Here is an 11,669-nt window from a genome sequence, read left to right as displayed (position 1 = left end):
CCCATTTTTTCCTGGATCACAATTCTGACATTGACAGTAAATTGCAGCTTAATGTAGGTAGACAAATAGGATAAAATCTAAGCAAAATACATTGTGTTCCTAGAAGCTGCCAACTATTCATGAGAGAATAATTATCTTTAGCCTTAATCAACTTGCATCCAAAAAGAAGCATTAATTATATTAATCCCATTGTTCTGTGTTATGCACAAACCTGTATAGTCATTGTTCATTCTAATTTAATTTGTATAATCCAAAAGGTTTTACCTCATAGGTGCAATAAGAAACAAGGTGAACATTTTTTTGTTGATTATACACTTGCATTTATGTTGTTACATGTCCTTTGGACTTTTGGTTTGAACCCAAGGCCTACCTTTTATGCTCAGAGATTTTGGGGTGACTGTTAATGCTGCTCATGAATTAAATGCAGGAGATACTTCAACAGTGACAGTAAGCATGAGTGACATTTGATTAGATAGATTGATTAGGTTAAACTACTCAAGTTTGTCTTGTCAATTGTAAACATTGTTTCATTCCCTCTCCACAGAGGAGAGACAGAGTTATATACTGTATACCATCAGATCAATATGCATTAAAGACAGTCAGTTAAAAATAAGTGAAAAAGAATTTGTGTAATTGCCTCACTAAGGACTACAAATGATATTATGGCAGGTTGAGGTTTTACTGGTGTAAATTATCCACTGTTTTACAGATTATTAATCACAAATGGAAGGATAATCTCATGTCATTACAGGATCACTGCAGAATTTAAATTTCTTTCCCAGAATTATTTTTTGGCATCTATTTGAGAGATGTTCAAGCAGTGCTTGTTCTTTAAAAAATCCACCCCTGGAGTTACTTCAGAAAAAGGTTTCACTTAAGCATGCTTTAATTTCTAGTCATAGTTTGTCATGTCTTGTCTGAGTAATTAAAACTATTTAAAACTTTTTTCCCCCTTTTATTCAGTTGGGCTACTTACTGTCTTTTAAGGGATTAAAGTGTGGCTTGTTGGTTTAATGTTCTTAAAAAAATGTTTCTTGAATGAGGTATGCATTTTATCAGTGTTTTCACATCCTAAAAGAAATCCATTCTGACTTCCTGGGATTCCCTCAAAGTCAACAGAAAGGCAAGCATTCACTTTTATTTTATCTACATTTATGAGAAATGTATACAGGGATAAGAAGGATCAGTTTTTGGAAGACATTAGGGATGCAAATGAGTTGTTACCTGTGAAGTAGAGAGGATCCTGCTTTGCCAAAAAGGCTTGTTAGAGTCTTGCAGTTTATAGATTTTATAGTTTAATAGTTTGTAACCAGTAAGGAGCCTGCTTTCTTGTTGCATTCCCCTGAGCAACAATTCCTCCTTCCTGAGAAATGGGAGGGATGTGATTGTGAATCAGTGACCTGGCAGGGCCATGGGAGCATTGTTTCTAACAGGTTTTGTTGAATAGTTCCTAATTTTACACACCATCTTTCCATATGAAAACTGCAAAGCAGATTATGACCTTTCTGCAATAAAAACTTAAACCCTGATCATGTGGTTGTGGTTTCTTTGGGATCCTGGACTAACTGTCTGTTGCTCCAGTGTGGCCTTGGTTCTTTCTGCGCCTTTGCTTACTCTAATTTCATTTGTTGCAAGCAAGGTTGAACTTGTTTTCTAATAGAATAGGGTAACTCTGGAGTTTTCAGCAGGTAGTCTGTTTTCTGAGTGAAAAAGTGAACAGAATTGCCTTCTCCAGCTCCCAGGTTGGATGATATTGGATCAACCCGAAGATCAGGATCAGTAAAGTGGTGTTTGAGCATGTGTAGCAAGCACCCTGTCAAAACTGATTGGATTGTTTTCACTTTTTTGGTGGTGCAAACCCAGAAGATATAGGGAATGTTCCATCGCTATAAAAATTCAATCTTTACTACCCCTACCACTAAACAGTGTCCTCTAAGGCCTATAATATTTCATCTATTATGCCAATTTAATTTTAAATTGACTTCTGAATTAAAGATGACATTCTTTCTTTAGCTATACTAATGAATATCTTTTCACAGTAAGACTGATTGATTTTAGATGTTGTCTGCTTCATTAACCTCTGACAGCACATAGCATTAAAACTAAACTTCTTCAACTTGATTTTATAATTGAAAAATAAAAATATTTGTCAGGAGAATATTTTTGGTCAGTTAATAAATATTTCAGATGTTGAGCCAAAACTCCATCTGGAATTATCTGAGAACTAATGTCTGTGCTTTTTTTAAAAGATTTTTTGGCACTTTTTTGGCTAGAACAGAAGTGATAATAGAATTGAGAGTGCCATAGCCAGATTGCACCTGAGGGAGGGGAGGAGTGATTTGGTTTCTATGTTGCTGCTGTTGTGAATGCTGGCATTCCTGAAATCTCCTGAGGTTGTTTTGAGTTTGAGGACTGCAATTAAGATTAAAATCTAGTTCATCAACACAATTTAGTCCTAAAGGCAGTCTGTAAGCCAGAACAGACCCAAGGGATGTTTCATCCAAGCTGTGCTTTTATGACAGGGGAGGTAGAGAATAACTGCCAGGGCAATAAAAAATTCTGTAACAACTGACACTGTTTATTACTTCTGAAAGTGGCTCAGTGTAAAGGCAGGTGGATATCACTGTCACATGATACTTGCTTTGACCAAGGAGTGGACACTTTGGGTGTTTAATATGACTATCCAAAGTGACCAAGACTACTCAAAAACTGGTCCATATTAAGAAACTGGTACCCAGGTTAGCATTTTCTCTGTTCAGTCTGGTTGGACAAGCCATATATATTATGGGTTCCTTAATACTTTCTTATTATTTTTTTTTGTCAATAAATCAAGTAATTATTACTTTTGAGTTTTGAGCTAAGTGATGGATTTAATTTTAGGAATTGTAAAGAAAACAATTTCCAGTCTTCTTCTGGAAAATACTTGGGTTTAGAGAGCTGGCTTTCTCTGCTAATGTCTGAAACTTTATTTTTTTAAAAAAACCTGTTTTACATGGAAAAATCTAGTTGAAAACAATAAGCTGCTAGATATAAGATCTGAAAACCTTTGGGCGTGTGCAAGGTCAGCAGAAAAAGTAAGTAATACAGCTCACAAACTGAGTACACATGCTATTGCTAAAAAACAAGGATCTGATCCAACATATGAACAAAGCTGTAGTTAGGAGGGTGTAAGGGTAAACTGCAAGGATTAGGCTTCCAACCATTAGTACCTTTGAGCTCATACCTTGAGTGATTGCTAGCCCAATTGAAAAGAGGCAAGGAAACATTTCAGGACATAACCTACAAAACTGGAATAAGAAGGAGGGTGTAGTCTGTTATTTGTTTACATGGTGAGTGAAGCAAGAAGTAGTGCATTTGAAGTGCACAAAGAAATTCCTCCTCAGGTCTCTGTTAGCCCCTCTTGTCCATGATGATAAAGTACTATAAATACTCTAATCTATATCAAATGCAAATGCAAATGAAATCTTATTTTAGATAAAAGTGAGAAAATAAGGGGGCTAATTAAAAACAAAAAAACAAGCAAACAGCACAAACAAAACCCAAAACAATAAAAAAGTACCTCAAAACCCCAACAACAAACAGCCCATCCAAACATAGCACAGGACCACTAAAACAGCAACATGAAAACCTCCTGGGGTAGTGAAACTATGTGGTCTGGTGTGGGAGCTTTGAAAGACAATATTTTGAGTAGGGAGGTTAATATATTTGTGGAAGAAAACAGAAGACTCAAACAGATTCAGAGAAGCAGAAATTCAGGACTGTTCAGACATGACCTTGCAGGAAGAGGATGAAGGCTTCTAAGCTGAGATCCAACTCAGAGACTTTGAGAGGTGGTGAAGCTATTGTTGGTTTTCTATGTTATGCTCACAGGAAAAAATCCCTCCTTCATTTAAGAAGGGAAATCTACAATATTTTGATACCTTGTTACTTTGGTACAATCCTTCTTAATTTATAAAATAGATAATAAAATGTATAATATAGTCGTTATTTATAATTACTGTGCTCAATAAGGAGTATATCTTGATTATTAAAATATCCTATAATTATTTTAGAGCTGAATCAGAAATAGAAGAAATTTCCCTAAGCAAAGTATTTCTGGACCTGTGTTTTACTTGTGGTTTTTACTGACATACCATTATTAAATAAGTATAGCACAGAACTACTGAGTGTACTCAGTATTTTGTTATCATGGGGAGGTTTGGATACGGTATCTGGAGACCCTTACAAAACATAAATATCATGTGCTTGAGGTGCTTGATATGAATTTTTGATCACAAAGACACTTGGAGAAAAAGATGTTTCTTTTAAATGAGGAAAAAATATAAATAGCATATAATTAATAAATATAGGGAAAACATGCTTGACTTCTTTTCAAAGAAAGGCTTGATTCACTTTGCAGTTAGTGTTCCAAATGTCCCCCAAGATCAAGTCCTGAATCTTTGTTTTTGGAATATGCCAGTGATCAGACTGACCCTAAACTAAAATTTTTGCTCCTTTGTCCTCTTTCTGCTTCATGGTTATGTATAAATCATAGCGCAGATAATGCAGTTTATTGCATAAATTATATTAGATGTGTTATATTGGTTTACTTCTGTGTTTGAGAATAATCAAATCTCACGCTTCAAGATATTGCTTGATCACTTTTTATCACAAACCAGTCATTTTAGCCTAGCTTCCTGGAAAGAATTTTACAAGTGTCTTTTGATTTCATCTATCTGGTAAACTTCATTCAGTAGAATAATGGTTTAGAATGCCTGTGTTTTAAACTTTATTCACTATAAAAGACTACAACCCTCAGAGATGAATGACTGGTAAGTGACAGTCTTAGACATGGATAGGCAGGGCTATCAAAGTTATTTCTGTGGTTCTTAAAGAGATAAGGGAAGCTATAGAATTAGTCTAACAGTGTTGTTTCCAGTTCATTCAGTTCATTTTACAGGGCAAATAAACACACTAAAAAACAGTAGTGTTTTTGATAAAAGAGACCACACTTCAAATCCTTAAGAAATGTATTATAAATATTGACAGAGAGGTGCTTCCTATTGGAATTCCTAAGTAAGAGCAGCAGGATGACATACAGGCTATGGACTGAGGAGCTGTATGTGCAAAAATCACAAATGGTGAAGTTGTCAGTCTAGGATATACCATTTGTCAGTCAGAGTATGTCAGCCATGCTTAGATTTATGACATTCTTTTTTATGATAGCTATAATTTTGATTATGAAACTAAATTACCTTTTTATGCAGTATTTAATTTCTTCTTGTATAAAATTAGCATTAAATTGGAAAGATCCTGTTATACTGGGTTATTTACTGACAGGCCCTGTAGTTTTGTTCCTCTAAATATCTGTAAAAGTTGATTTTTATATTAACAAATACATAATCCATGTAAAGAATGCACCCTAGTAATGTGTTGGGACTGTGAATTCCAGAGTTTAATTATATATTGTACTCATGCTGGCATCTGTTATGGAGATTTTGTTGTTTTTGCTTTGAATTTTCTCAGGAATGACTTGGTGAAACAAATATTTTTGTGATACAGGAGAAAAAAAAAAAGTGGACGAGACCAGAAGCAATTGCAAAAAGTTCCAGCACCAGCTTTAACAGTTCAATTAACAGTTCAGTTTCAATATATTCTGCTTCTTGAAGTTCAAACTAAATGAGATTTCTCCTAAGGCTTGTACAATGCCTAAAAGATCGACTTGTAAGACTGAGTACTGAAGAGAAGTTTTGAAGCTTAGAGGAAGACAGATCTATCTTCATAATATTAAAGAAATGGCTATCTCCTATCATGTGGGAAGTCCAATTTAGATTCTTTTCTCTAGATGTTGTTAGTTCTATCTTATTTAAAAATAGTCTTGCACACATGCTTATCCAGAGCACCTCTGATGACCTCATATGACTCAAATGCTGCAGCTAAGCTTGTTTGGCAAGGGAATTGTTCCAGCTGGTTAATACCTACCGATTGGTAGGTTTTTGTCATCAGATGACACTCCTGATGTCCACTGACAAATGTCACTGTAGAGCAGTCCTATTCTTTACAGGAGAGCAAGTGAGCTGGGACTTCCTCCTCAAGTATGTGACTGTATTTAGTTGTACAAATTTGGACTTCGCATTTCAATGCCTCCTGGAGGAGGAGCTTGACTAGACTTCTGTTTCATTGCTCAGGAAATTCCCTCCCCCCCCACCCAGTCTTTGTGGACTTGCCAAATGAGCCAGTCTCAGCTGGTACACATAAATGGGGACTCCCCACCTCTGCTTTCAGGGAGCACCGTGTTGTTGCCCAGACACATGTGGATGGGAAACAATTGCTTGCTACTGTTGATGCAACAAAAGTGCAAATCATACAATCAGTGTTTGTTTTACATATGCCCTGTGTGCACAGTGGGAAGAATTGGGAGTGCCTGACTCATGTTTTGCCAGCAATTGGAAAATCTTCCCTATATCAGAAACAAGGCAATTTCAGTGTGTTGAGGTCTGATCATGTCTTCCTCACTGATTGCAAAACGAGATTTTCACTGGCTCTATTTCTTCTGGCCTATTATATGGCTCTGAACCAAGTACTAGCAAAGGGCTACAATATTCTCTATCCATATATGACAAAAGTAGATAATTCAGGTCCTGAATTGTAAAGTTGTTGTTATCTCAATAACTCTCTTCAGTGGAGAGTGTATTCACCATAATATTGTCAGCCTTTTCAGACCATCCTTCCCTATAGTCTCCTAAATATAAGAGCTTTATTCTCAGTGCCTTTGAAAGACTGTTTTTTTATCTGCTGCTCTTGTTGATAATTTTCTTCAATTGCTGTAAGAGTGTCAGTCCTAGGTTTAATACTGTGAAGTATTATAATACATCAAGAGATACTTAAGTTAATAGTTGCCTGTTAGTCATGAAACTATGAACAACAATGATCATACTAACTTGTACTTAATTAGAACCTATATAAAAAAATGTAGCTCCTGCAGTGCCTGCTCCAAATAAAAGCAACACAGAAAACCCTGTACCTTATTAGTATTTTCACTGTGTATCTTCAGGTTTCAGTTAGTAAGTTTCTTTTGCTTGTCAGTGATTAGTCATTTAGTATTTTTTCCTCAAGGTCCATGAGCACATAATAAGACGGATTCTCTTTAATAAGTAAAAGAGATGGACCTCTCTATGCATCTCCTCATTACATGTTCTTAGCCTCTTCTTTCTCAAAATCTTTTATAAATAGTAGATCTTGTTGTAGTTTAAAATCAGTCTTACTAATTCCATTATTGGGGGGAAATATTCAGTCTAACTTGCCTGACTGTTCTAGTTACATTGTCCAGGATTTCCTTCCATCTTTTAGTGACAGTATGATGATTTGGGAAGTGTATCTACATCATGTACTTGTCTAGACAGCTGTGTGGAAAGCAGAAGAATCATACCATAAGAAATTGAGTCATGTACCAAGCTGAAGAAGGTTAGGACTGTGCTTATGAATGCTGCTGTAATAAAAATAATGCTTAGTAAGTCTTCCAAAATCTGCAAACCTTGCAAGAAAAGTAGCAAGTTTTTGTTTGGTAATTTTCCACTTAATTAGCTCTTTCTGTGTCTGTTAAAGGTCTGTTTTTCAGGTTAAAAGAAAATTTTCAAGCTTTATTTATTTAAACAAGCATTTTGCCTGTGTTTTCAATCCCAATCAGGTACCACATATTGAAGTTATGATTTGCCTTCTTAGCTATGTTTTTGTTCACAGGCCTTCTTTTGACACTAGCAAAAAGTTAGAAAAACCCTTCTCATTACTATTAGCATTTGAAAAGCGCAAATTATGTTACAGAAAATTTCTGGACCTAAAAGTATTTTGGGAGACATGTAAAAATATTTGTGATTCAGGTAGCTGTCTGTTTCCTGAGAAGACATTAAAAACCCAGACTGACTAGCTAGTAGGTGTTACTTAGTCACAAAATCCTCTGTATAGCAATTATAGCTCTAGACTATTATTCCGCTTATATTTTCATTAGTGCTATAAACTCCCCGGCACAGCAGGATTTAGAGGCATACTACATCTTGTAGAGAAATTTTTTAAAAAAATTAAGAAGTTCTTTTCACCGATGTGTCAAAGTTGAAGAGTTTGTAATACCTTGATGATCCTTAAAAATATAGTGTGATGTAGTCCGAAGAGAGGGTGGGGGTTTTCTGTATCTGGAGCTCCTATCTCAGTTAAAATTGGGCATCATATTGGATTTTTGTCCCTTCCTCAACACCAAAGTAGTCTAGGTGAAAATTATATTTTCTGATGGATTTAGCCTGAAAATTTTTATTTTGGCTTTCTAGAAGAGTAATGTTTCAAAAAGCATTATTCTATACTATAATATTTTAATTCTGTTTTTATACAATTGATAGTCAATTTCTGTGATCCTGTGTGTCATAAGCAGAGATGATCAGGCCCAAACAAAGATTTTTGTGCCCCAGAATATATTTCAGATATAGAATTTCTGAAAGATGTCACAGAAAGATTATGGGTTTTATGGATTCCCAAGCCTGAGTAGTTCCATAAATCTATATAGCCTAATGTATTTCTGACAAGCAATACAGAACTTTACATATATTTCATAATGATCTTATTTTAAGTCAATATTTAAACTTTAGTTATGAAATTCAAATGCCTGAAAAATTGATATTATCTTAGAAGTCTGAGTCATTGGATTAAAGGTCATTTTACAGGTTGGGTAAGAAGCACAAATGTATCAGGTATGTGGTTCCATAAAAGGCTGAGTCTACTAAACTGTCTTTAAAATAGTTTTGATTTTTGCCTTGTCATGGTCTTGGTGTGCATGCTCAATGTTGTTAAAAGTTGTTTAGACTTACAGAAAAAAGGTCTATCGCCCAGGCAATGATAGATTTTTTTTTTCTTGAGGAGGAAATAAAACAACTAACATTTTATTTCCAGTGGGGCTTTTCTGAACTTCATTTTTTTTTTTGTATTCTGTATGAGCAATAAAAAAAAACCAAATTGGTCTTGACTCTCAAAAAGTACAATAGAACAAAAATAATAAAATATCTTTGCCTGCTCTTCGCAGTCCTAAGCTTTAGGTATCATATGCTTGATTGAATTAAAGAACCTGAAATGGTGGAAAGCACAAGTAAATCCCTATAGCTGTGGAATTGTGAAACAGTCCTAGTACAGCAAAGACTAGAAAAGTGCACCTGTATTAGACATAACAATTATTTTGAAGATACTTAAAGCTCTGACATTATAAACGATTCAAACATAAATTAACAAGGAAAACACAGTGGTGAGTTACTAATTGCTCCATTAACATGACAATGTGGAGCGCTTGGGAAGCCTTAGGACTTTGACCAGAATGGGAAGGAAGGCTGATATTGGGCTACAAAAAGCTCATGGGATTCTTAACAGGATGTGGGATATTTTGCTTGCAAATTGCTGGATGAAATTCAGTCTATGTCCTTTGTAACTGTCATATCATGCATTGGGAGTTATGTAACTACTGTGCAGGATATTAATTGCTCTCTTTGAATTAAATACATTCCCAGTGAGTGGACAAGGGTAACCACTGGTGAGGTTTTTTTGGATCCTGCATCTTAGGATAATAATAATGAATGGGACCTTCTGGCTCATTAAACCAAATCTCATATTTCTGTAGACTATATGTATTTTAACACTTCTTTTTTTTTTTTTTTTTTTTTTTTACAGAAATTCCAAATTAAATCTCCTATTTTGTTAAACACTCATCTAAAGAGGCACTGTTATATTGAAGAGTAGTTGGACAGAGAGATCATGATGCACGGTTTTTTGTCCCTGAGATCAGCTCAGGTGGTTAGAGTATGCTAATAATACCCAGGTTGTAGGTTTTATAGCTGTATGGGCCATTCACTTAAGAGTTGGACTCAATGGTCCCTGTGGGTCACTTTCATTTCCGAATATTCTGTGATCTCTTAGTCACATAAAAAATTAGTTCTGTTCATAAACCACTGCTTTCTGCACCAGCTAAAATTTTTATTTGAATACATCTTAAACTTGCATAACATTTAACTTGTTTGCTCTACTTATATATGTCCAGAAATATTTTCCTCAAAACTCTTTTTCTTTGGTGTTTATCAAATTCTTTTATTTTTCTATTTTTGTTATTCTTTCAATAATATCAGACATTTAGTTAGTCTTTCTGAAAACTGGTGACTGCAATCTTATATTTCAGATGAAATCTTAGTGTTTTATGTTTCTTTATTGAAAATATTGTTTGATACAGAAAATATTGTTTTTAAGCATGAGGTAGAAACCAGTCAGTCTACAATTCCTTGTTTTCACTGTTTTTCTTAACTTTATTATCTGTTGTGATTTTAATTCTAACTTTCACTTTTATTGTAGACAGACTTGAGAGAACCTAGTACTGAATATTGGAAGCATGTGCCTAAGTGGCAACTATTTTTGACAGAGAATGTTTTATTACCCTAGGTTGGTGATTGGTGATCCTTCTTTCATTCATGTAATCCTGTGGCTGGCTTTTTTATAAACTCATCCACAGAGCTATTTCAATATCATAACCAATGTATTTATCTAAGATTAATTCAGACAGCATTATATATAGTGAAGCATATATATAACTATGTAAGTGAGTTGAATATGGATTGTATATATAGTTGTCTTTCATCTACATTCTCAACTATAGCTCTCTGTTGTCATTTTATGGCTTTAGATTATGCCTTGGGTAATACACTTTGTGTGTGACTGTGCCTTTCAGTCTACTGCACATTTTTAAGAGTACTGTTGTAAGTTATTTGACTGGTTTTCACAGTACATTTTGACTGATGAACTGGAAGAACACAATGCCAGCTATTTCACATAATAAAATAGCTAGTAATATATTTTAGACGTAAATATACATAGAGATAATAAGGCTATGTTAATTGATACGATGATTTATCTTTCTGGCCATGATTGAGAGTATGTTAGCTTAACCTATTAAAAGCTTTTCTCACTGAATTAGAAATTAAACTTTAATCCTATTTGGTGAAGGGAATGCCAAAACATATGTAGTGATAAATTAATGTAATGGTTATAATAAAAGCATAATCAGTGACACAGGCTTGATCTACTGGTTACTTACATACTGTCAAAACATTATAGAGTTGCCGAATGTAGGATCATTCTTTCAGAAGGAAACAAAAGACCCAGATTATGTTTCAGAATTCAGAGTCTTTTATGGCAAAAAATTGCTCAGGACTGTGCAGAATGGAAAATACTTATACTGCAATAAAAGTTCCTACAGATTACACGGCATCTGTGTGATATCTTCCTTGAATACTTTCAGATAAAGCAAAAGAATTTTTTAGAAAAAACTGGCAAGTATGATAAAACAGTGACCTTGAAACTTCATCTCCTAAATGATGATATGGATAATTAATATATGAATTGTATTATTATATATGTAATAAGAATATGTTACTACTAATAATTTCTTATTGTCCACCTTCTGTACAGAAGGCTTTTTGCCAAAGCTAATGGAATACATCCGAAATCAGTGATTTGCTAATTTCCAAATGGAAGACTGAAAATGGAACTTCCAGACTCCTGCATACTGTTATAGAATGAGACAGCATCTACATTCAGCTTGCTGTCGTTTTGTCATTAAGAATGCAGAAAATAACAAACTCAGTCAAACCTACTTAGTCTTGAACTAATGCTGA

This window comes from Cinclus cinclus, chromosome 6 (genome assembly GCF_963662255.1).
Source record: "Cinclus cinclus chromosome 6, bCinCin1.1, whole genome shotgun sequence".
Lineage (NCBI taxonomy): Eukaryota > Metazoa > Chordata > Aves > Passeriformes > Cinclidae > Cinclus > Cinclus cinclus.
The sequence above is the reverse complement of the archived record's forward strand: the minus strand, read 5'-3'. Positions refer to the sequence as shown.